The sequence below is a fragment of the Acomys russatus genome, chromosome 2 (assembly GCF_903995435.1).
Source record: "Acomys russatus chromosome 2, mAcoRus1.1, whole genome shotgun sequence".
Classification (NCBI taxonomy): domain Eukaryota; kingdom Metazoa; phylum Chordata; class Mammalia; order Rodentia; family Muridae; genus Acomys; species Acomys russatus.
The window spans coordinates 1,124,821-1,151,926 of record NC_067138.1 but is presented as its reverse complement, the minus strand read 5'-3'; the positions used below and the strand labels follow the sequence as shown (position 1 = coordinate 1,151,926).

At 43.6% G+C, this 27,106-nt stretch overlaps 1 protein-coding gene and 1 pseudogene across 1 annotated transcript in view; both read left to right on the top strand.

Moving 5' to 3' along the window:
- The window catches only part of Unc13b (unc-13 homolog B), a 207,861-nt gene that overhangs the window by 65,115 nt on the left and 115,640 nt on the right, over positions 1–27,106 (top strand). The gene's annotated exons all lie outside the window — the stretch shown is intronic.
- On the top strand, positions 8,555–14,727 carry LOC127205628 (NHP2-like protein 1; annotated as a pseudogene).

Sequence of the window (27,106 nt, the reverse complement as noted above, 5' to 3'; positions counted from 1 at the left end):
CTTTCCTGGGCTATTTATCAGATTGGGCTTTTTTTTGTTTTTTTTTTTGTTTTTCGAGACAGGGTCTCTCTGTGTAGCCTTGGCCATCCTGGACTCACTTTGTAGACCAGGCTGGCCTCGAACTCACAGCGATTCGCCTGCTTCTGCCTCCCGAGTGCTGGGATTAAAGGTGTGTGCCACCACGCCCGGCTCAGATTTGGTTTTATGTATTTACATTAGATATTCAATATGCTTTTTAAAGACATATTCCTCATATGTAGCATTTGGTAGCATGCTGCTTTTTGTATATTCTAACCTTAGAACATCATACTTAATTTATAAGGCCATTTCATTCTGGAATCCTTTTGTTTCTCAAATGGGAGGTACTGAAATGGGGTGGTCTGATCTGCATATTTTGTATAAATCCTCTTAGCAACAAAGCAAAACATCAGAAGTTTATGTAGAATAGTTTCTCTTACAAATGTGTCTAAACTCTTCCCGGTATTCAACCCTGACTCTGACATTTCTCTGTATGTCTTGTCTGAGCATGCAGCAGCACAGTATGGGGCCATACTTACAAGACTCACTGCAAGAAAGTTCACCAGCGAACTAAGTTTTTGTACACATCTGCTTTGCCACTGTATCTATGAGAGTATTGCCAGCTATAATTTAGAAATGTTTCAGAAGTGGCTCCGTGCCTGGAAGGACCTGATGAGATGAGTATGCATATATTGTGGTACAGCGGCCCTAGTCTGTAGGGAGGGCTCAAGGACGCTGGATGTGCACGGGAGAAAGGCGTAGCTTTTAAGTCATTTTTTTAGATACAGGAATATTTATGTGAAAAAATGTAAAGTAGGATCCTAAAAGTATTAATATGATTGTAGTTATTTAAGAAAAAAATATATACACATGAACAGATGAAAACCTCAATGTGTTTTTTTTTTGTTGTTGTTTTTCCCGAGACAGGGTCTTTCTGTGTAGCCTTGGCTGTCCTGGACTCACTTTGTAGACCGGGCTGGCCTCGAACTCACAGCGATCCACCTGCCTCTGCCTCCCAAGCGCTGGAATTAAAGGCGTGCGCCATCACCACCTGGCTTCAATGTGGTTTTAGTAGTAGCTCTCAGTGGTAAGTTGTATTATTATTTTATTTTTAAATATTTACCTTACTGTACAGTACTGATTTTTTTTCAAAGACCTTGTGCTTTTAGGCTGGACATGTAACTCAGCAGCATGGCGTGCCTTGCATAGGTGAGGACCTAGGTTCCACCCCTAGCACTACAATGACAGAGCCCAGTTGGATACCAAAGACATGACACTATGAGGGCAGATGGCTGTAACTCACCCCTGCAGTGTGGAGCTGGGATTTAGTTAGACCAGAGTTGATTAACATTTTACTCCAACCATGCCAGTGACTCTTTGATTATAAGTTCTGAGGAGCCCTGAAATAGGTGTTCCTTTGTTGCTAACGCTCCTAAGGTTTTCCCTAACTCATTTCTTTTGCATGTAACAAAATACTTTGAAATCTATGGAGGTCTATTGGCAATGTGATCCCAAGTATATTTTGAATATTGAGATTATTCTCTTAAGTTTTAAAAAATTTTTGTTAAATGTGTATAGGTGCAAGCCTGCCATAGTGTGCATATGGAGATCAGATGACGAGTTTTAGGAGGCTGTCTTGTAGTGTGGATCCAGGCATTAAACTTGGTCTTCAACCTTGGTGGCACACCTTTACATGTGGTCTTAGTTACTTATCTTTTTTTTTTTTTTTTTTTTCCTTTTTCTTTTGGTTTTTCCAGGCAGGGATTCTCTGTGTAGCCTTGGCTGTCCTGGACTCACTTTGTAGACCAGGCTGGCCTCAAACTCAAAGCGATCCGCCTGCCTCTGCCTTCTGAGTGCTGGGATTAAAGATGTGCGCCACCATGCCTGGCACCTTAGTTACTTTTCTATTGCTGAGATAAAACACCATGACCAAGGTAGCTCATTAAAGAAGGATTTTGATTGGGCTTTTAGGTCCAGAGGGTTAGTGGTGACAGTGGGTCAAGGGCGTGGAGGTGTAGACTGTTGGAGTAGCAGCTGACCACTCACTCTTGATCCCCCAAAAAGAGGCAGCGAGCACACTGAGAATGGTAAGAGCCCTTGAAATCTCAAGTGCCACACCTCCTCCAACAAGGTCACACTTCCTAACCCCACCCAAACAGGCCCACCAACCAGGGACCAACTATTCAAACATACGAGCCTATGGGGACCTTTCTTAGTCAAACCATCACACCCACTAAGCCAACTTGCTAGACCCAGGGTGAATCCTTATTTGAGCTACAGTCCACTGTTTGTGTTTCATAGAGATTTTTCTCGTTTGTTTGTTTATTTTTTTTTGTTTTTTGTTTTTTTTTGGTTTTTCTGAGACAGGGTTTCTCTGTAGCCTTGGCTGTCCTGGATTCACTTTGTAGACCAGGCTGGCCTCGAACTCACAGTGATCCACCTGCCTCTTCCTCCCTGAGTGCTGGGATTAAAGGTGTGTGCTACCACTGCCGGGCTTTGTTTCATTGTTTAAAGAAATATTAGGGTCTGGGGAGATGGCTCAGTCATTAAGAGCACTGGCTGCTCTTCCATAGGACTCGGGTTCAATTCCCAGCACCCACATGGCAGCTTACAACTGTCTGTAACTCCTCTTCCAGGGGATCTGACATACAGAGATACATGCAGGCAAAACACTAATGCACATAAAATAAAAGTAAATCATTAAAATGTTGATTGTTGGGATATGATTTATTTATATATTCATATGTATATGTATATGTATATATCTAAAATATCCTGATCAAATCAATCTTTTAAGTAGGAAAAGAGAGTATAATTTCACATATTAGCTTAAAATGTTTCTAGAAGAATCAACTTGATTGGAACAGAGGGTGTGAATGACATGATGAGAAATAGCAGACAGACATTTAGAAGCACTGTGATTTTGCCAAGTTTTAACACTCCAATTACCATGTAAAGGGTGTATTTCACGATGGTATCCAAAAGAGACATCTTTATGTAAAACACTTCACCCTTCTTTATTGTCTTTATTTCAGGGTGATCCGTCATGCTGGCATTTGCTGGTTCTTAGGAAGCAGAAGTTAGTTAATGCTTTCCACTGCTGTTCATCATCAGTTTGTGTTATCTAAGGTGCCATGTCTTTAGTCCTCACCGCATTCTAATGTTTCTTTTCAATCCTCCTGTTACTTTTGGTTTCTGTGTAAAGCTGTTCACTGCTGCTGTGTGGCCTAAGTTCTAATGTTTACTGTTCTGGGTATGTAACCAGATGCCCATCCCAGCTTATAAAATATGCTGGGAACCTCTCGAAGAGGGCCTTGCTTTCCCAGTGGGATGGCGGTGGACTCTAGTAGAACACATATGTTTTGTTCATCTCTTTCTGGTTCAGAACAGGTTTCTATTCTGGGCCAGCCCTGTCTCAGAAGGTGTGGATCCAGCTGGTAACTTCTGAATCAAGGCTTGATCATACAGATCTGTGATTATTATGCCACAGGAGACTAAATTGAAAGGATCTGGTACTTCCTGACTGTCAGGGCTAATCACCTTACAAAGTTCCCAAGAATAGAGGAACCTGGCTTGCACAGGAGCAGGTGTGGCCTGCTTTGCAGGTGATTTGGCCACCATGCCAATAACCCTTACTGATCAGAGTCTCTTGGACACATCTGTTCTCACTCTCTGAAATAGAAATGGGATTCTCTCAAAAGCAAATAAGAGGTGAATTCATGAATATAATATTGTCTATTATTGGTGACTTAGAGCCCCCACCATAACTTTTGATGTAGAACTCTAAGTCTGTTCCTCATAATTTTTATAGTTGTAGTTCCCCAGCAGACCTCTCTCCAGGATCTCAGCAGGGCCTGCTGGGATGTGACTTCTGTCCTAATGCTCTTCCTGCCTCCCCTCTCCCTTCTTCCTCCTCAGCTGTCCTCCCCTTTCCCTTCCTCCTCCTCAGCTGTCCTCCCCTCTCCCTCCCTCCTCCTCAGCTGTCCTCCCCTCTCCCTCCCTCCTCCTCAGCTGTCCTCCTCTCTCCCTCCCTCCTCCTCAGCTGCCTCCCCTTTCCCTCCCTCCTCCTCAGCTGTCCTCCCCTCTCCCTCCCTCCTCCTCAGGTGTTCTCCCCTCTCCCTCCCTCCTCCTCAGCTGTCCCCCCCTCCCTCCCTTCTCCTCAGCTGTCCTCTTCTCTCCCTCCCTCCTCTTCAGCTGTCCTCCTCTCTCCCTCCCTCCTCCTCAGCTGTCCTCCCCTTTCCCTCCCTCCTCCTCAGCTGTCCTCCCTTCTCCCTCCCTCCTTCTCAGCTCTCCTCTCCCTCCCTCCTCCTCAGCTCTCCTCCCATCTCCCTTCCTCCTCCTCAGCTGTCCTCCCCTCTCCCTTCCTCCTCCTCCTCAGCTCTCCTCCCCTCTCTTCCTCCTCCTCAGCTCTCTATTCCTCTCCGTTCCTCTTCCTCAGCTCTCCTTCCCTCTTCCTTCCTCCTCCTCCTCAGCTCTCCTCCCCTCTCCCTTCCTCCTCCTCAGCTGTCCTCCCCTCTCCCTTCCTCTTCCTCAGCTCTCTTCCCCTCTGTCTCACCTTTTTCCTGACAGCCTCTCATTGTGTATCCCAGGTTTGCATTGAGCTCGCCATCCTCCTGCCTCACAGAGTGCTGGGGTCACAGGAGTGACAGGCTTGTGTCGGCTAGGATTTCTGATCACTTTTGTTAACAATGTCCTGCATTAAGATTTGGGAGGTAAATGCCAAAGATAATCCTGAGCATCCTGAGAGGCGACTGAACCTCATATCTTACTTTGATGCCTAGATTTCTTTGAGACAACTGCCATCTTAGATTTAATTAAAAATGTAGGCATATGTAGTTGGGCTCCTTGTTAGTGGGCTGTTTAGTCTCTGCACTACCAGCAGGCTGCCTCATAAAAGAAACTTTCTTTTCTATAATTTCCCTGACTTTCTAGTGTGTACATGTATACACACATATGTGAGCCACAGGGAATGTATGGTGGTCAGTGGACAACTTGTGGGAATTAATTAAATTTTTTTTTAACTTCCACCTTGTGGATTCCAGGGATTAAACTCAGGTTGTCAGGCTTGGTGGCAGCCCCTTTATCAGCTAAAACATCTCTCTTGCTCCTGTTTACTTATTTTGTAATTTTAAATATATATATATATACACACACACACATATATATATACATACACACACACACACACACACACACACACACACACACACACGCAGGCCCCTGTGTGTGCCTTTGTGAAAGCTAGAGGTTGACATATCACATGTCTCTCTCTCTTTCTTTCTTTTTTTTTTTTTTTCACGGCAGGGTGTCTCTGTGTAGCCTTGGCCATCCTAGGCTCACTTTGTAGACCAGGCTGGCCTCGAACTCACAGCGATCCGCCTGCCTCTGCCTCCCGAGTGCTGGGATTAAAGGCGTGCACCACCACGCCCGGCTCCACATGTCTCTCTCAATTGCTGTCCAATTTACTTTTTGAGACAGGATCTTTCATTGGATCTGAAGCCCACCAATTGGCTAGAGTAGCTGGCCAGCAAACCCATGGGGTCCTTCTGTCTCCACTAGGGTTCAGGTGTGTAGACGGCCACACCTAGCTTTTCTGTGGGTGCTGGGAACTGAACTCAGGGCCTTGTGCTTGTGTAACAGGCACTCTACTCACATAGTCGTTTTTCCTAGCTCTTGTACTGTGGTCTTAAGCAGCTGTCATAGGTTTTGTTCAGTGCCTGATTTCAGGTTACCTGTGGTGTTTTTGTTTTTTTTGAGACAGAGTTTCTCTGTGCAGCCCTGGCTGTCCTGGACCAGCTTTATGGACCAGGCTGGCCTTGAACTCACAGTGATCCGCCTGTTGCTGCCTCCTGAGTGCTGGGATTAAAGGCATGTGCCACCACGCCTGGTTGTCACCTGTGGTTTTTAAGGTTACAGACTATATTTGTGGTCTAGTCAGCTATGAATTCTTGGTGGCTCCTTTGCATGCTATTATGAAAAGCCCGTGGGACCCCCACCTTCCTACCCCAGGTTTCCCCATTGTCTTTTTCTTCATTACTTATTTCTAAGAAGTTACTGAACTAGGATCAAAACCTATGTCTGTTTGACTCTGGGGTCCATGTTCTCTCCAGTGAACCACCCAACACTGGGAAAGTTTGGCTGTCCTTTGTGCAAAACATGCTTTTCTTACTTAGCTATTGCCTCTTTTAATCTCTTCATTTTTCTTTTTCTCTCCATGCTTACTTTTCTTCTTTTCTCTTTATTCTCCCTGCCCCCTTTTTCTGTTAGAGTTTGTGAGGAAAACTACACACAGAGCAGACAAGCTGTAAAACCCAACACTGCTAGGGGAGAAAGGAGGTTGAAGAGAGGTAGAAAGTCATGCATTTTGAGTTTAGGTCAGCAGTGAAGGTCTGCGAGCAGCTGCAGAGAGGACAGCGAGGTGGGCAGAGCGTCGGCAAGCAGGGTTAGGGCTCTTGGTCAGTATCTAAAGAGGTGATATGGAGGGAAAAGGAAATGCCTTTGAGTTAGAGCTCAGAAAAGTTGGTAGGCTTATTAGCAGTAGTCTCAACAGTTGCTGCCTTTTTCTCTACTTCAAAAGCAGTTTATTAAAAAGTATGTATATTTAGTACAAAATTTTTAACTACTATAGAGAATGTAGTGAAACCTTTCTTCTCCGTGCTTTCCCCTCAGCCCCTTTCACCTCCTTGCTCCAGGCAATCACCACTGCAGTCATTCAGGACTTTTTACACTTGTCCAAATGTGTATGCATGCATTGTTTTCTCCCATCTTTTGAATTGGCCTTAGAATACCATGCACTGTAGTGAAATGCCCACAGCCACCTTATATTTGCTATTGGATACTTCTTGATTAGTGTCATAGCTTCAGCTGTCAGCTTGACACAAACCTGGAGTTACCTAGGAAGAGGGGAGCGCCATTGAAGAAATGCTTCTGTCACATTGGCCCATGCATACGATGTCTAGGGGCATTTCTTCACTGTTAGTTGACACTGGAGGAACTGTGCCTAGACCTGGGCTGTGTAAGAAAGGTAGTCATTCACTGCCCACCTCTGGGTCATGGCTGTTAGGCAGATCTTTCTGGAATATGTAACAGATCAGTAGCTCCTACAAACTCAAAAGCTAAAATGCGGTCAAGCACCATCTGAAACCTATACAGAGACTTCCCTGCTTTGCTGATCCACACTTTCTTCTACTTTGGTCATGATAGTCTATCATAGCAACAGTAAAGCAAACTTGGAGCATTAGCCTATTTTTAAAAATTTATTGAAGCCCAGGAAATGGATTGTTTATTTCTAGTTGCTTTTCACAGTTGAGATTTGTTTCTGGACTGCGGGCCCTGAGTATAGTCGGAAAGCTTTCCCTGTTATCCTTGAGTGACTTCAACATACTATGAGTTGAGAATGTTTGGCAGTTTATGTCCATGGAATGTGCCAGTTTCCTTACTAGTTTTGAACACTTGGTAGTCATGCATGGAGTTGTGAAAAGGGTTGCTTTCCACCACCCCTCAAACATACTAATCTCTGCCTTTTCAAAACTTAATATTTGGGCACTGGGGAGATGGCTCAGAGATTGAGAGCACAGGCTGTTCTTCCAAAGGTCCTGAGTTCAATTCCCAGCAACCACATGGTGGCTCACAGCCATCTATATTGAGGTCTGGTGTCTTCTTCTGGCCTGCAGGTGTACATGCAGGCAGAGCACTGCATACATAATAAATCAATAAAATCTTAAAACAAAGTTCAAAAAAAGTTAATATTTGTACACATTTTCTCTCTCTCTCTCTCTCTCTCTCTCTCTCTCTCTCTCTCTCTCTCTCTCTCTCTCTCTCCCTCCTCATACTGAATTCTGGTCATCAGATTAGATGGCAAGTGTTTTTACCCACTGAGTCAGCCTCATTAGCCCAAGTTGTGGCTTTTGAAAACAAGTTAAAATCTTTAAATGATTCCGAAATATATAATACAGAGAAAAACTTACCTGTAAACATCCACTCTCCACTCTAAGCTGCAACTCTGTATGGTTTGTATTATTCCCCCAGCCTGTGCAGTCTCCCTCCTCCTTCCCCTTCACTTTGTGCTGGGAGTGTAATGTAGGGCTTTGCATGGGTTAGGCAAGCACGCCATCACTGTCCTAAAGAAAAGAATACAAGACACAGGTTACCCCAAGGAGCACTCCAACATGGGTATAGTTTCATCAAGTTTTAACATTTCAGTTATTTAGGTTTTGTGTGTGCCATGTTTCATACTTGGAGGCCAGAGGGCAGGTTGTGGGAGACATTTCTCTCCTTCTAATATGTGGGTCTTGGCCAGGCCTTCAGCCTTAGTAACAGGTGCCTTTACCTACTGAGCCATCTCTGTAGCCATCATGAAGTTTTTGTACTTAAATAACAAACGCAAGTTATAAATATTTTCAAATACATTGGTGGAAACAGATCACAGAGAAATCTCTGTATAGGTTTCAGATTGTGCCTGGTGACATTTTAGCTTTGAGGTTTGAGGAAGCTAGTGGTCTGTTAATGCAGTTGAAAAGGGATTAGCTTGATAGTCATGAGGAGGCTAGAGGTAGGCCGTGAATGGCTGTTCAGGGGCTTGCCCTAGTTTCATTCTGTTGGTGTGGTAGAACACCAGCTGAAAGCCTCTTGGGGAAGGAAAAAGTTTGTCTTACCTTGCACTTTTAGGTCACAGTCCATCATTGAGGAAGGTAAGGACAAGGACTCAGTGCTGAGCCAGGGGAGAATGCTGCTTGCTCACGTGCTGACTTGTGCTCAGCTGGCTTTCTTACATAGGCCAGAGCTTCCTGCCTAGGGGTGGCAGCACGCACAGTAGGCTGCTCTCTCCAATATCAACCTCAGGTTAGGATGAGGCCCCACAGACATGCCCCAGGCCAATCTGAAGGCAGCCCTTCCATTGAGGGTCTCTCTTCCCAGGTGACTCTGGATTGTGTCCAGTTGAGAGTGAGAATTAACCAGGTCAGGGCTACGCCCAGGGTAAACTGGCTGTGGATCTGTCACTTTGTAGTCTTGGGTCAGTTATAGAGTCTTTAGTGAAGCTCCCCTCCCCCAGACTTCCACTTACAACAGCAGTGTACTGTTATATTTTAAGTAGTAGGTTTCCATAGATTTTCTAATATATAGCTTTTGTTATTAACCCATCCCTCATCTCTTTTTCTCCCCTTGTTCAGTCCCTGCTTAACCCTTTATTCCAGTGTTCTCCCTTCTACCTTCATATATCATATGTAGAAATGATGTTTAAAAGAACTAGTTGAAATGTGTTGATTGAATGGAAAGATTTTTTTCCAGTAGGGTAATAATAAAAGTATGAGGAAAGAGTCAAACTATTTCAAGACATATTGACTTACAGGCCTAGAGTGGTGTTGTAGCTGTGCACCATTCTGCCAATGGAAATTAGTGCCTAGGCTGTACAGGAATAAGAAATTCATGAGTGCTCTAGTTGGGCAGAGTCACTTAGGAGACCGTTTATCCATTTAGTTAAGATACCTTGTGCTGGGCTTGGACTATAGCTCAGTTGGTAGAGGGCTTGCCTAGCACATACAGAGCCCTGGGTGTGACTCCCAGCAGCTGCATAAATGGTGCAGTGGTACCCACTTGAAGGAGGAGAATCAGTAGTTCAAGGTTGTCCTTAGATACATAGAGAGGTTGTGTGGAACCTTGTCTAAAACAGCCACCACCCCACCACCCCCCGCAAAAACCAATTAATGAATGCCCTTTTCACTATTCTCTTATCTCCTTTTAAATCTGTTATAGTATTGGAAGGTTTTGCCACGTGGATTTTAGTGGCTAGGTTATGATTGTTGTGATGGAAGATCTGCCTCTGTGAGTGCTGGGAAGCAGAAGAGTAAGCCTGTGCCACTGATGATTCATCCACTGTGGACCACACACCATCCCAGGACATAGAATTAGATGGCCAATGGACCACACACCATCCCAGGACATAGAATTAGATGGCCAATGGACCACACACCATCCCAGGACATAGAATTAGATGGCCAATGGACCACACACCATCCCAGGACATAGAATTAGATGGCCAATGGACCACACATCATCCCAGGACATAGAATTAGAAGGGCCAATGGACCACACACCATCCCAGGACATAGAATTAGATGGCCAATGGACCACACATCATCCCAGGACATAGAATTAGATGGTCAATGGACCACACACCGTCCCAGGACATAGAATTAGATGGCCAATGGTCTGTAGCTTGCAAATTCTTCTACCTAGTCAGTTCCTTCCCCTCATTTCTTTATAATTTTCATAATAAACTTTGTTATTTTATACATGTACACTATGTATTTTGGTTCCCTCTCCCCAACCTCTCCTTTTTCCTTCTTGCCTCTACTAGCCATTCCTCCTCCAATCCCCCCATCCTCACCCCATTTACTAGTTTAGGTTGGCTTATTGTCCCACTGAGTTAATCATAGCTGTCAGTGTGATGCGTTTGGGACTAACCACCAGAGCTTGTTGGGCTCACGTGTGGATATACACCTTGAACCTGTGCCTCCCCTTCTCCCATTTTGTGCTTTTACCTGGGCCTCCTATTTTGATGATTTCGTGAAGGCATCCTGGTCTTTTTGGTATTGTAGATAGCCGATTCTTGCTTGCCAAATATTGTTTCCCCCTATTTTATTTTATTTTTACCTTGCAGCCCTGTCTGGCCTGTAACTTGGTATGTAGACCTGCTTGGCATTGAACCCATAGAGATCTATTCAAATCTGTCTCCTGAGTGCTAGGATTAAAGGCGTCCAACACCATGCCTGGCCTCATTAAAAAATATTTTCTTTTAAATATTTATTTTTAATATTTAATATATTTTAAAATTAAGATACAATTATATAATTTCCCCCTCCCCTTTCTTTCTGCAACACCCTTCCATGTACCTACTCCCCACTCTTTCTCAATTTGTGGTCTCTTTTTCTTTAATTGTTATTGGGTACATACCTGTATAAATATAACCCGCTGAGTCTGTTTAGTGTTGCTTATATGTATAGGACTTCAGAGATGACCTCTTGGAATTGAATCACCAATTAGGGGTTCATCTCAGTGTAGGACTAATTCTTTCTCAGCAGCCCTTAGTTGTCCATAGTTCTTTGGGGCCTCCTCTGAGATAGCATGTCTGTTGTCAATGTTCACATCCTGTTTAGGCAGCCATATTGTTGAGGTACTGTGGGTGTGGCTTCCTTGTCATTTCTAGGGGACACATTATCACAGTAGACTTGCTGGGCTTTTGGCACTTATATCTTTGCATCGGCTCTTCTGTAGTGTCCCCGAACCTTATGAATTGTGTTGTGAATGTATTCACTGGGTCTGGGCACTCCACAATCAATTGTTCTCTGCATTTTGACGAGCTGGGGTTTTCTGCAATGATCTCCGTCTGCTGCAAAGGGAAGCTGCTGTGATGATGAGTGTGAGCTGCCCTGACCTGCCATTACAAGGGTTCCGCAGTTAGAATACAGTTAGGAATTACACTAGCTTAGTAAAAGTGGTGGGGGAAGGCCGTCCTGTGAGATCCATGACCTCACTAGCTCTGGGCTGCTGGGCAGGTCCCAACAGAAATAGCCCGCACTGTTTTCTAGTCTCTTGGACTATCAATGACTGGAAAGGGTATGGGAAGGAAAGTATCAGCCACTCAGTCTCTTCTTCGGTCTTCAGGCCTGGACTAGAACTCCCAGAAGTAGAAGATGTAGTAGTTAAAGGCTCTTTAGAATGTTCTAGGGATATTATTTTTAGTGGCAGTGCAGTGCAGTGCAGTCTGTCCAGAGACTTCTGTCAGTAAGAGTGGGTGATGAGTTTCACACTGTACATATGGTAGCAGTACAAGCAGTTAATATTGATGCTGATTATAGGTGCTGGCAAACAAAGAAAGGGGAGAAACTGTAACAATATGGTTTGGCTGATAAAAATAATGTTAATTGTAGTCTTCTGACTCATTTATTTATTTCTATCCTGTCTTCTCCCAGAAAGAAATTTGAGGTGGATAATTGCAGTCATTACATTAACTTATTACATTCTGTTATAGTGCCACACAGTTATGCTTGTTAAAAATGTCAGTTTAATATATCAATTTGACTTGATGACAGTAGGTCAGTGTATTTTCCTGGGCTCAGTATGTGTTGTGCATACATTAAGTGTAATTATTTCCATAAATGTTATCTGATGGCTTTATAGATTTTTTTTTGGTATGGAGTGAAAAGTGAAGTGTTTTTGATAGAATGCAGTTAACAGAATAATTGTAAATGTAAACAATCGACAGAATTGCTCATTACAGAAGCAGTTATTGGGTTTTTCTTCCCCTGCTAAGAGGCGTGGAAAAGGAGCTTAAGTGCAGACAGGAAGGAACATGCAAGCAGTACCATGTGACCAGTGAGCTGTAAGGGATTGAACGGTGCCAGAGGAAGAGGATTCAGAGTGAGGATAGTTAAGTGACACATTTCAAAGAGAATAGTATCTCACCTAGAGTCTGCAGCTTTTACAGTATGGTTTACTCTTGGTGTTACACATTCTGTGTCTGTTGACATATGTACAGTGACACATATCTATGGATATAGTATTATACACATGTTTTACTGCTTCCAAAATCTGCTTTTGTCTACCCATTCACCACTTACCCTTTCAGACCCAGGTATGAGTTGAGAAGAATCAAGGGTATAAATAGTCAGACATTAGGTTTTTGTTGTTGTTTTGTTTTGCTTTTTTTTTTTTTCTTTTGAGACAGGGTTTCTCTGTGTAGCCTTGACTATCCTGGACACTGTCTGTCTATCTACACACTGTCAGGAGAGGTAATGCCGACCCCACCACCTCGGACTTACTGGTTATCCTGAATTTCAAATTCAAATACTCTGAATGGAAGTATAGACTATCTGACTGGCCTAGCTTGGATCAGACACTCTCTGCTAGTATAATCAGCTGCAGTTGGTAGGTGAGGTGAAAAGGGAGAGAGGGGAGGAGAGAGAGAGAGAGAGAGAGAGAGAGAGAGAGAGAGAGAGAGAGAGAGAGAGAGAGAGACAGACAGACAGACAGACAGACAGACAGACAGACAGACACAGAGAGACAGAGACAGAGAGAGAGACAGGTAGGCGGGGGGCGGGGAGAGAAGGGGGGGGGGAGAGGGAACTACCAAGGCCCATTCTTGAAGAAGAGCAAGTTTTTGTTTTGTTTTCAGAGTTTCTTTGTGTAGCCTTGGCTGTCCTAGACTCACTTTGTAGACCTGGCTGGCCTCAAACTCACAGCGATCCATATGCCTCTGCCTCCTGAATGCTGGGATCCAATGAGTGCACCACCTCACCTGGCCCATGTTGATTTTTTTACAAGTCGAAATTTCCAAATGTATTGATAGTAGAGAAATAAGACGAGTGGAAAAGGTCAGAGAGGAGGCCAGGGAGATGCAGAGTTGTTATCATGAAGGCTTTGAATGCAAGGGGTGTGTGTGTATTATTTATTTTATTTTATTGTTTTTAGAGACAAGATTTCTCTGTGTAACATAGCCCTGGCTGCCTTAGTAGACCTTTGTAGACCAGGCTGGCCTTAGACTCCCAGAGATCCACTTGCCTCAGCCTCTGCCTCCCTCCCGAGTGCTGGGATTATAGGCGTGCGCCAGTATGCCCCGCCCAGAACATTTATATTTTATCTCGAAGACAACAAGGAGCCTTCAAGAGCTTTGTGCAGAGAAAGGAAACAATCAAACATCACTGGTCATTGTAATATGAGCAGAATGCTCCTTCAAAGTATGTTTTGTTATTGTTATTGTTGTTTTTGTTTTTTTCTTTTTTCTTTTTAGAGACAGGGTTTCTCTGTGTAGCCTTGGCTGTCTGGACTCATTTTGTAGACCAGGTTGGCCTCGAACTCACAGAGATCTGACTGCTTCTGCCTCCCGAGGGCTGGGATTAAAGGCATGTGACACCAATGCCCGGCGTGTGTGTGTGTGTGTGTGTGTGTGAGAGAGAGAGAGAGAGAGAGAGAGAGAGAGAGAGAGAGAGAGAGAGAGAGAGAGAGAGAGAGAGAGAGAGAGAGAGAGAGAGAGAGACAGGGTTTCTCTGCGTAGCCCTGGCTGTCCTGGAACTCGCTCTGTAGACCAAGCTGGCTTCACGAGTTCTGAGATCTGCCTGCCTTAGCTTCCCGAGTGCTGGGATTAAAGGTATACGCCACGCTTTTTCTGCGCGGCGTTTCAGTCTATCCGAGGTGGGCTGTGCTCGGGGTCGCGGCGAGGCCGGTGTGAACCCGATGTGAACCCGAAGGCTTATCCCCTGGCAGATGCCCACCTCACCAAGGAGCTGCTGGACCTTGTTCAGCAGTCATGCAACTACAAGCAGCTTCGGAAACGAGCCAATGAAGCCACCAAAACACTCAACAGTGGCATCTCTGAGTTCATTGTGATGGCAGCAGACACCGAGCCCTTGCTGTGTGCTGCACCTCCCACTGCTGTGTGAAGACAAAAATGTCCCCTATGTATTTGTGCGCTCCAAGCAGGGTTTAGGACGGGCCTGTGGCGTCTCCAGGCCTGTCATCGCCTGTTCTGTTACCATCAAAGAAGGCTCTCAGCTAAAGCAGCAGACCCAGTCCATTCAGCAGTCTGTTGAAAGGCTCTTGGTGTAGGCCTGTGGCCTCTGCCCTTTCCTGTCTACTCCCACCCTATTTGTGTATCATATTGTCTGTTAGCATGTAGTGTTTTCAGCCAGTTTCTATTATAAATATTGTACTACAAAAAAAAAAAAAAAAAAAAAAAAAGGTATACGCCACCACCGCTGGCTCTAAAAAATCTTTTTGATCATAGAGCATTGCACACATATGTAGACAATGTCAGAAAACAAATGGTTGGTTTAATGAATTCTTTTTTTCTTAATAAAAACTTTATTAATAGATAGTCATTCCAAATTTTCATTTGTGTAATATTATTGTAGGTAGAAATCAATATTTTTAAAATATATTTTATTAATTTATTCATATTACATCTAAATTGTTATCTCATCCCTTGTATCCTCCCATTCTTTCCTTCCTCCCATTTTCCCCTTACTTCCCTCCTCTATGACTGTGACTGAGGGGGACCTTTTCCCCCTGTATATGCTCATAGGGTATCATGTATCTTCTTGGTAGTCTGCTATCCTTCCTCTGAGTGCCACCAGACCTCCCCATCCAGGGGACATGGTCAAATATGGGGCATCAGAGTTTGTGTGAAAGTCAGTCCCCTCTCTCCATTCAACTGTGGAGAATGTCCTGTCCGTTGGCCAGATCTGGGTAGGGATTTGAAGTTCACTGCACGTATTGTCCTTGGCTGATGCCATAGTTTGAGGAGGACCCCTGGGTCCAGATCTGCCCATCATAATGTTCTTCTTGTAGGTTTCTAGGACCCTCTGGATCCTTCTATTTCCCCATTCTCCCATGCTTCTCTCACCTAGAGTCCCAATTGGATGTCTTTCCCTCTGTCCCACTTTCCTGGTAAGTAAAGACTTTCATGGGACATGCCCCTTGCTATTCCACTCCTTGGAATATACCCAGAAGATGCTCCACCACACAACAAGGACATATGCTCAACCATGTTCATAGCAGCCTTATTCATAATAGCCAGAATCTGGAAACAGCCTAAGTGTCCCTCAGTAGAAGAATGGATAAAGAAACTGTGGTACATTTACACTATGGAATACTACTCAGCTATTAAAAACAAGGAATTTCCAAAATTTGTGGACAAATGGATTGAACTGGAAATGATCATAATGAGTGAGTTAACCCAGAAGCAGAAAGAGGCAAATGGTATATACTCACTTATATCTGGATACTAGCCCAAGGAGCATGTCCCATGAAAGTCTTAATGAATTCTTATAAGGTAGAAAACAAGTGAATTTTTGTCAGCCGTCCCAGAGATCTCACTATGCCCCCTTCACAATCGCAACCCTGTCCTTCTTAATAGTTACTACTATTTTGGCATTTAAGATGACTTCTTTGCTTTTCTTTGTGTGTGATTATCCAAGTGTGCATCTCTAAACATTAGCATTTATTCCAGCCAGTTTATTATTCTTTTTAACTTATTATATAATCATTAAAATATTTTGAAGCAGTGTTTTGCTGTGTAGCCTAGACTGTCCTGGAGCTTGGAGACTGCCACAGTCTTCTGAGTGCTGGGGATACAGGCATGTGCTGTCACTCCCAGCCTTTTATAATTCTTCTTTCATCTATGAGTGTCTCTCACCTCTTAATTTTTTTCCTTAAGGTTGCTTGTTGAGGAGGATATCAGGCTGTTTAATGACATGATTTTGTTTGACATAGAAAATTTCATGCATTCTAGATTTTGCTTAGTATGTTCCTACATACTTTGCTGTCTTCTGTGTTTTGTTTTGTTTTGTTTTTAAATCAACAGTTGGGCCTAGAAGGTTGATCATATTTAAGTATATTGTATTCTATAGTTGAATTATATTATAATTTTTAAAACTCTATTCCTATTGGTGGACATTTGTCTTGTTCCTATAATTTTGTTACCAAAACACAATATAATAATGGGAAATGTGATGCAAATATATTTGGGTTAGAATATGCAAATAGGTTTTTCTTCTTCTATTCTATACTCTTTGTGTGTGCATGTATGTATAGAGGTTGACATTAGATGTCTTCCTCAATTAATTGCTCACTACCATTTTTGGTTTTTTCAAGACAGGGTTTCTCTGTGTAGCCTTGGCTGTCCTAGACTTACTTTCTAGACCAGACTGGCCTTGAACTCACAGAGATCTGCCTGCCCCTGCCTCCCTGAGTGCTGGGATCAAAGGCATGTGCCACCATGCCCAGCTTTTATTATTTTTAATATATATTTTATTTGTTCTCTAGAATTTTTGTACATTATATTTTGATCATATTCAGGCTACTCCCAGTTTACCTCAGATCCGTACCCTCTTCCTGTCCCACTCAATTTTTTTTTTTTCATTTTATTTTTTAAGACAAAATTTCTCATTTACCCTGGCTCACTAATTTGGCTAGACTGGTTGGCTGGAAGGATCCAGGGATCCTCCTATCTTTGGTCTGTCTCTAGTGCTGACATTACAGGTGTGTGTGTGTGTGTGTGTGTACACAAGCTTGGGCAATCACAGGGCACAAGTAGAGGTCAGATGACAATCTTGGGTGTTGGTCCTTGCCTTTCACCTTGTTCCGAGACAGTTTCTGGTGATGTTAGCACTGCATATGCCAGGCGAGCTGGCCTGCAAGGTTCCTAGAATTCTTCCTCTGTCTCCCATCTCATCGTAGGAGTGCTGGCGGTGTAGTGTATGCCACTGTGCCTTGGTTTTACATGGTGCTGATAATCCACATGCGGATCCTCACAAGTACTTTGCCACTAAGCCATCATTCCAGCCTCTATCTTAAAAAAAAAAAAAAAAAAAAGTAAGTTCTGGGGGAATCAAATTTAGGTCTTCAGGTGTGCACCACAAGCACATGATCAGCTGAGCCATCACCCTGACACTCTTATTTTGTATTCATGGATTTTTGTTTGTGTAATTTGATTAATATTTGTTTAAAAAAAATCTACATCATAATTTTCATGAGTAGGGAAATGTTTATGCATCTAGAGTAACTATGCTCAGTAAATATTCATTGAATAAATGTTATATATAGAATTACGTTTTGTTAGGTACTATATATTCTTCCTGTTGTTTATTTCATATCTAGCCACACTGGCTCCTCTACCTGGCTGAACCCCTCCTTCTTAATTCTGTTTTTCTATCTATGTTTTGTTTTGTGTTGTGCTTTTATTTTTATCTTGTGGTCCTTAGGATTGAATTTAGGCCCTATAGATGCTAGACAGACTCTATTACAGAGCCACACTCCCGTCCCCTATACACATTTTTTTTTTTTTTAGTGCTTGAGCTAGTGTCTCAGTCTGTAGGCTGGTCTTGGACACACAGAAATCTTCATGTTTCAGTTTCCCCAGTGCCAAATTACAGGTATGAGCCACTATGCCTTGTTTATGCACATGGCTATCACAGTGGTTAGGGAAGGCATACAGCACGGTAGATAGCAGGCTGGTGACAGCACAGGCGGGAAAGCATCATTGGTAATGCTAGAGTTAGGTAGCAGGCTGGTGACATCATGTAGCATGACAATATGCGCCATATTCAACAGCTGACATCTGAACAAAGACTTTAAAGAAGAAATAGGATTAGCACTGTGGCTCTCCAGGGAAGGTATCACCCAGGAAACAGCTGGTTGAAGCTAAGAGTAGACATCCCAGGGCAGTAGAAAGAGATCTGCTCGGTTCTGGGGTACGGATGCTTGACTGGTGTGCTGGTTATGAGTTGTGCTCACAGTTTATCCAGTAGTACAGTTATCATCATGTACTTTTCCATGTCATATATTTCAGAAGAATTTTTATATTTAAATTAAGAAATTGTCTTAGTTTAGCTTTCTATTGCTATGATAAAGAGCACAACCAAAATCAGCTGGGGAAAGAAAAGATCCATTTTAGCTTACAGTTAAAGTCCATCATGAACAGAACCCAAGGCAGGAACTCCTGGCAGGAACTGAAGCAACGTGCTGGAGAAACTCAGCTGGGCTGCTCGGTCTGCTTTGTTTTGTTACAACCTCCCCCCCCCCCCCCCCCCGCCACCTACCCAGAGCTGGCACTGTCCCCAGGGAGCTGGGTCCGCCCACATCAACCCTTAATCAAGAAAAAATAAAGGCATTTCGTTAGTTGAAGTTCCCCACGACAGAATTGGATATTGGACTGAAGTGGTCACCTGCTATACCCAGGCAGGGCTTCCAGGGGAGGGCGTGGGGCACCAACCTACCCATGAAACCTTTGACCCCAAATTTACCCTGCAAACAAGGTGTGCAGGGATAAAGATGGCGCAGAGATTGAGGGAAGGGCCAGACAGTGAGTAAGCCCAACTTGAGACCCACACGGTGGGAGAGAGCCAACGTCTAACACTGTTAAACAATACTCTGCTGTACATGCAGACAGGACGCTGGCATAACTCTCCTCTGAGAGGCTCCACCCAGCAGCAGGTCAAAAGAGATGCTGAGATTGACAGTCAAACATTGGGCGAAGCTCAGAGAGTCTTGTGGAAGAGTTGAGGGAAGGATAGAGGAACCTGGAGGGGACAAGAACTCCACCAAGGCCAACAGTCAACTAAGGACCATGGGTGCTCACAGATACTGAACCACCGACCAAAGAGCATGCATGGATTGGACCTAGGCCCCTACACGTATGCAGCTGATGGGTGCCTTGGTCTTCATGTTAGCCCCCCCTAGCAAGTGGAGGGACTCTGTTGCCTTCTTTTGGATAATTTTCCCATTGTTGGGCCTTAGAGGAAGAGGATGAGCTTAGTGCTGATGTGACTTGATGTGCTGGGCAGTTGGTGATGGGGGCTCCCCTTTTCTGTGTGTGTGGGGAAGAGGGCTGGAGGGCAGGACCAGGAGGAGGGAGGGAAGGGGCTGTGATAGGGATGCAAAATGAATTTTTAAAAATTGGTCATTTTATGATGCCTTAGCACTCACCCAGTTTTTCATGAATACATTAATCAATTTCTATTAAAAATCAGAATTTCTTTCTTATAATATACCCTACTTGACTATGGTAAATCATCATTTTTATATATTTAATGCTAGAATTGACTTTCTTATATTTCATTTAAAAATTTTCATATCTATAGTCACGCGTAAAGTTGGTCAGTACTTTGCCTTCTTATAGTTATTCTCCTATGCTGGATTTGAAGCATTTTTCTCAATTATAGGTTCTTTTCTATTGTTTTCCATACAAAGAAGTTCTGTGGTACTTGTTAATCTACTGTCTGGCAAAAGAGAAAGGAATAATTTCTACTGCTTGATTGTATGTCCCTTCTCGGCTAGCTGGTAATTATTACAATTTACAAATTGATAGGTGAGTCCTGTCATTGCATGGCAGAAAGCTTCTCACTTGGGAGTCTGGTCTCAAGTATTCTGGCATCGCAGAGTCATAGGAAAAAAAATTCAACTAGCACTGGACTGTTATTGGTGATGTAACAGTTGCCTGAGGATGTTCTGTTAGGTAATTGTAGACCTTAGTTTTTAATGTTGACTATTTCTGATTTTTATATTGTCACTAGAAACAAGATAAAAAAAAAAAAAATACAGAGCCAGTGTAATGGTTCAGTCCATAAAGGCACTTGTCTCCAAGTCTGCTAACCTGAGTTTGAGTCCCAGGATCCACAGGGTGGAAGGAGAGAATTGAGTCCTGTAAGTTGTCCTCTGACCTCCACACATACATGGTGGCACACGTGCTCATACACCCATAAACATCCACCCAAAGTAAATAAATTAAAATGTGATAAAAAGTTGAAAGATACAATATACAGAATTAGAGCAATGTATGTTGATGTAGCCCAGTCAGTCAGCCTGGAATGAATGCCAAAGATTTACCTTTTTAAAAAAAGAGAATCTACATATTGAATTGGGTTCTAGAGTAGCTAGAATTTCTTATATTACATTGAGGAGGTGGGTACAGAGAGACTGGTACAGGCGGGGATGGGGGGTGGCAGACACAGAGGCAGGGAGAGTGCGCGTTTAGAGGTCAGAGAGTGACTTGTGGGAGTTGGTTCACCCTTTCCACCCTGTGGGAACAAACTCAGATCTTCAGCCTTGACATCGGGCTTCCTTCCCTGAGCTGCCCAGACATTTGTTGGCTTAATGGTTAGAATAAATGACAACCTAATTGTGTAATCACAGTGAAGGGGTCTTCAGTTCAGTAGCATAGTGTGGGTTTGTCCCGGAGCACAGGGGCTATGCTTTGTTGTGAAAGGCGATGGCCATTTGTTTGTTTGTTTTTGTGTAATTCAAAAAATACTGGCATAAAAATTATCAAAGTGGAGGCTGGAGAGATGGCTCAGAGGTTAAGGGCACTGGCTGCTCTTTCAGAGGTCCTGAGTTCAATTCCCAGCAACCACATGGTGGCTCACAACCATCTATAATGTGATCTGGTGCCCTCTTCTGGCCTGCAGGTGTACTTGCAGGCAGAGCACTGTGTACTTTAATAATAAATAAATAAATATTTTTAAAAATTATCAAAGTGATCATTAAAAAAAGGTACGTAACAGCAGCAAATACAGATTCCTTGGCCTTTCTCCTGAGCCCTTGACTCAGAATCTTTGAAAGCAGGATCTAGGAATCTGTATTTTAAAAACAATATTTATTTTTCTGAGCCAGGCGGTGGTGATACATGCCTTTAATCCCAGCACTCAGGAGGTAGACGCAGGCAGATCTGAGTTTGAGGCTTCTTGTTCTACAGAGCGAATTCTAGAACAGCTAGGATTACACAGAGAAGCCCTGTCTTTGAAAAACGAATAAATAAATACATAAATACATAAATAAATATTTTAGCTTTGTGTGCATGTGTGTCTGTGTGTAGCTCGTGCGTGTGTGAGTGCACTTGCCCACGGCGTGCAGAACAGGATGCTGTGCCTTGAACTGTAGCACGAGCAGTTGTGAGCGGGAACCCGAACCCGGGGCCTCTGCATGGGCAGTTCCTGCTCCTAATTGCTGAGCTATGTCTCCAGCCTCAAATCTGCTTTTACACAAGAACCTTGACTAATTCTAGAGCTTAAGAAGAATCTACTTCATTCATTTGATTGTACTTCAGCATAACGCTGTGAGGCTTAGCTGTGAGTCCTTCTTGCTCTTATCTCAGCACTTGGGAGATTGAGTCGGGATAATTGAGAGTTCAGGTCATCCTCCGGTACACGATGAGTTTGAGGCCAGTCGGGACCACCTAAGACTTTAGCTCAAAACAAACGAACAAGCCAACAGTCAGACAGACACTTTACTCTGATGTTTTGGGAATTTGCAACATGTAGAGTGTAGAGAGGATAGATTAGATGAAGGCCAACAATGAAATGATAAAATTTTAAGACAAGGGCAAAAAAAAAAAAAAAAAAAAAAAAAACCAAAACTCACAACAACAACAACAACCCCCAAACAAAACAAAACAAAAAACAAAACCCAAACCACACTAAAAAACAAGTATACTGAGATAGAACTTAAATATGAACGATAATTCATTTTAATGATATAGTTTAATTTAAGGACCTATGGCTTTACTCAGTAGTTGAGCACTTGTCTGGAATGCATGATGCCTCAGATGCAGGGCAGGAGTTTAATTTGTTGCTAGATTGCTTTGTTGAAGGCTACAGTAATGAGTATCACTCTTACATGTATGAGAAGGCTCGGCAGTACCCTAACCCTTTCCTGCCACCCACACCACTGCCACTGAAGTCAACATCTTTTAAGTTTTTCTCTTATTTTGAGACAGGGTTTCTCTGTGTAGCCTTAGCTGTCCTGGAGTTACTTTGTAGCCTGCCTCTGCCTGTAGAGTGCTGGGATTAAAGATGTGTGCCACCACCTTTTAATTTTTGTTAGGATAATAATGTCATACTGTAGAAATGCCACAGTCTGATCGTTTTGACTAACCACAATGAAAATACAAAGCTTTACATCTCTGTTTCTTCTTGCCATCTCTTGACAACATCATGGGCTTCCTGTCACTGCAGATTAAAATTGGCTTCCTAGAATTTTATTTTAGTTAATTTTTTGCCATTTTTAACTGAAAAAAAAAAATAGATTCTTGTCTTATACAGTATACCCTCACCACAGTTTCCCCTTTCTCCACTCCTCCTGGCTACTGCTCCCCAGCTGCCCAAACCCTAGGCACAACCCCCTCATCTCCCTTCAGAGACCAATTAGGTCTCCAAGAGATGACAGCTAGACATGCCAGAACAAGGCTAAAGCCTGCGCAAGGCAACCCAATAGGAGGAAAAGAGCCTCAAGAGCAGGCAGAAAAGTCAGAGACACACCTGCTTCCACTCTAGGGAGTCTCACCAAACACCAGGCTGACTGCCACGACACGTATGCAGAGGACTTGGTGTAGACCCACACAAGCCCCATGCTTGCTGTTTAGTCTCTGTGAGCCCACCTGAACCCTGCTTAGTTGATTTATGGGCCATGTTCTCCTCGTGTCCTCCATCCCCCTATGACTCCTACAGCCTTTCCTCCTCCTCTGTGGGGTTCCTCGATCTTGATCTTTAAGGGGAGAGACTTGATGGGGCCCTCCAGTGTAGACTCTCCCTGTGCATCCTGGGTCTCTGTACCTTCTCCCTTCAGCTGCAGAGGAAGCCTCTGAGGACAACCGGATAAGGCACTGATCTGTGAGTGTAGTGCAATACCAGTAGGAATCAGAAAACCGTTGATTTTCTGAAAATTAAGTTAAATCTATATTTAGAGATTTATATTTGTTTTGTCTGCATGGTGTTTTGCCTGAGCATTTATGTATCATGTGTGTGCTGTACCCACAGAGGTCAGAAGGGGCATTGGATTTTCTGGAACTGGAGTTACAGATGGTCATCAAGTGCTTTATGTGACTCTGCAATAGCAGCCAGCACCCTTAATATGCTGAGTTAGCTCTCTAGCCCTAAATAAAAAAAATTTAAGGCAGGTTTTTCAATGTATAGTCTATCATGTCCTCTGACAATCTTCATATGTTAGATGGCATTACAGGCATGTGCCACCACACCTGGCTGTGTAGCATTTTATGTAAGTAGAACCACATAGTGTGCCGTCTTTCTGTGTCTGTCACAGTGTGCCTATCACACAGTGTACTGTCCTCCTGTGTATCACACAGTGTGCCCTCCTCCTATCACACAGTGTGCCCTCCTCCTATCACACAGTGTGCCCTCCTCCTGTGATCACACAGTGTGCCCTCCTCCTGTGATCACACAGTGTGCCCTCCTCCTGTGATGACACAGTGTGCCCTCCTCCTGTCTATCACAGTGTGCCCTCCTCCTGTGTATCACACAGTGTGCCCTCCTCCTGTGTATCACACACTGTGCCCTCCTCCTGTGTATCACACACTGTGCCCTCCTCCTGTGTATCACACACTGTGCCCTCCTCCTGTGTATCACACAGTGTGCCCTCCTCCTGTCTATCCCACAGTGGGCCCTCCTCCTGTCTATCCCACAGTGTGCCCTCCTCCTGTCTATCCCACAGTGTGCCCTCCTCCTGTCTATCACACAGTGTGCCCTCCTCCTGTCTATCCCACAGTGTGCCCTCCTCCTGTCTATCACACAGTGTGCCCTCCTCCTGTCTATCACACAGTGTGCCCTCCTCCTGTCTATCACACAGTGTGCCCTCCTTCATATCATATATGAGAGTGTATCATATAGTGTGTACTGTTTCTGTGTCTAGCTTTCACTAAGTGTAAGGATTTTGAGATTCAATTGTTTTGTTTTGTAGACAGGGTTTCTCTGTGTAGCTATGGCTGTCCTGGATTTACTCTGTAGACCAGCCTGGTTTCAAAGCTAGAGATCCACCTGCCTCTGCCTCCAAAGTGCTGGGATTAAATGTGTGTGCCACACTGCCCAGCTGAGATTGAACTTTTTGTCTAGTGTACTGGTCTTGTTCCTTTATATTGCCTGGGATCATGACGTCTCATGGTGTAGCTGAGGTGTCTGACATGTGTGGCCGGGACTTGTGATTTATGTCTGAGGTGGCAGAGAAGTTCTGTGGATTGGTTTTACCTGGGTGGGGAATCTGATTTTATCTCCAAGTGGATTGTGTCAAATTTGAATCAAATTATAGAACACCAGTTGGTGTCTGCTAGAGATTTGCTTGGCATGTGAAAAAAAAAAACTCCATATTTTGGCTAGAGAAATGTTGTTATAACTATGCTTTCAGTTCAAGAAATGTTCAGTGTTGTATTGAGTGTGAAAGTAGCAAAAAAAAAAAAAAAAAAAAAGATGATATTTTTCCAATCTCTTGAGTGTGCGAGCTAGCTTTTTAGGCCACTGAGCCAGGCAGGGAATACCTCTTCCTCTGTCAACCATGTGACTAGAGGAGGTTTGAGGAGCTCTGGAATGGAAACACTAGCGTGCTAATTAAAATAGAGAATGTTACCTGCTCTTTTCTGTAGCACATTTGGTCACTGCCTTTAGTTGCATGTTTCCTCTTTGGCATCTGTGATAGGTAATACCTTGTCTTCTGTGCTCACATTTGGCATTTCACTGTATTAATAGTGGAAACTTTTGATCTCTTCTCCTTCCATTGCATGGATTTCTGAAAAGTCTTTATTGTAGCTTTCATTCATTCATTCATTCATTCATTCATTCAAATTTCTTATTGAAGTTACTATTAACCTCTTTATTTCTAAGTCCAGCAGTATTTTCTTTCTTTCTTTTTAAAAAATATTTATTTATTTATTATGTATACAGTGCACATTGGATCACATTATAGATGGCTCTGAGCCACCATGTGGTTGCTGGGAATTGAACTCAGGACCTCTGGAAGAACAGTCAGTGCTCTTAACCTCCGAGCCACCTCTCCAGCCCCTTCTTTCTTTCTTTATCAGTCACTTTACAGCCTGATCCTAGCCTCGTCCTTCCTGTCTTCCCAGTCCCACCCTCAGGACCCCCATTCTCACTCTCTCCTTCTCAGAGAAGGGGGGCCCTCAAGGGGTACTGATCCACCCTCACCCCTCAAGTCACAGCAGAATTAAGTGCATCCCTTCCCACTAAGGCCAGGCAGAGCAGCCCAGCTAGGGGAGAGGGATCCAGTGGTAAGGCAACAGTATCGGAGGCAGCCTCTACTCTCGTTGTCAGGGGAACCCACATGTTTACCAGGCTGCACATCTGCCACATGTGTGAGGGGGTCTAGGTCCTGCCCATGCATGCTCTTTGGTTGGTGGTTGAGTGTCTCTGGGCCCCACGGACTCACTTTTTCTCCCACCCTTACACAAGACTCCCTGAGCTCAATCTGGTGTGTGCCTGTGGGTCTCTTCCTCTGTGTCCGTCAGCTGCTGCATGAGCCACTTCTGTGCTGGTTTTGATTGCTCTGCTGACCACATGTGTCCTGTCGATAGCATTTCTTAGCAGACTCTGGTAAACTCGTCTGCTTGTTTCATTTTTTAAATTTAATTTTACTTTTTAATTTTTTTATTAATTAATTTATTTAGATTACAACTCACTTGTTCTCTCATCACTTGTATCCTCCCGTTCCTCCCTCCCTCCCCCCCACCACCCTATTCCCCTCCCCTAGGTCCATGATCGAGGGGGACCTCCTCCCCACTATATAGTCACAGGCTATCACGTCTCATCTTGGTAGCTTGCCTGTTCTTTTGTTTGTTTCAAAAGACTCATTTTTTTGTTTTTTGTGGGTTTTTGTTGTTGTTTCTTTGTTTTGTTTTTTGTTTTTTCAAAACAGGACTTTGTTGTGTAACAGCCCTGGCCATCCTGGAACTTGCTCTGTAGTCCAGGCAGGCCTTGAACTCACAAAGATTCACCTGCTCTACCGCCTAAGTGTTAGGATTAAACAGGCATGTGACACCACAACTACCTCAAAAGACTTGTTTATTAATGTGTGATTTATGTACAGTAAACTTTGCCTTTTAGTATATATTGTTGGGATTTTTAGCGGACCATAATTTGTAATCCCCACCATAGTTGAGGTACACAGCAGCTTTCTCATGTCTTTTACCTCTTCCTAGTCAGCCTCTTCCACTCTCAGCCCATAGCAACACTGATCTCTGTATCTACAGAGATCTCTCATCTTTTTCAGAGTGGCATATAAATGGAGTCACAGAGTACATAGCTCTTTGAGTGTATCCTCTTTAACGTACAATGTGTTTGAGATACGCCTACATGTGGCAGTGGCTCATCCCTTGTTAGTCCTGATTAATGTACCACTCTGTGAATATGCCAGTTTGTTTACCGATTTGTCAGTTGAAGGACATTTCTATTTTCATTTTTTTGTGACTCTAAAAATGGAAGCAAGCAACTGCAAACATTCCTGTATAGGTTTTTGTGTGAGCATATTTTTATTTCTTCTGGGTAAAAATCAAGTAGGGATATGACTGTATTGTATGATGTGCACATAACCTTACAAGAAATGCCAAGAGCATTCTCTAGAATGTTCCGCACTTTGCGTTCTCCCTAGAAATGTCTGAGAGTTTCAGTGTCTCCATGACCTCACAGACACTGTGTGCTGTCAGTCATTGAAATTTCCTCTCCCTCATTTTCTTTCTTGTTTAAAAGGTGGTGGTTATTATTCCTCTCTTTGTAACTACTCCCCCGACCTCCCGCCCCAT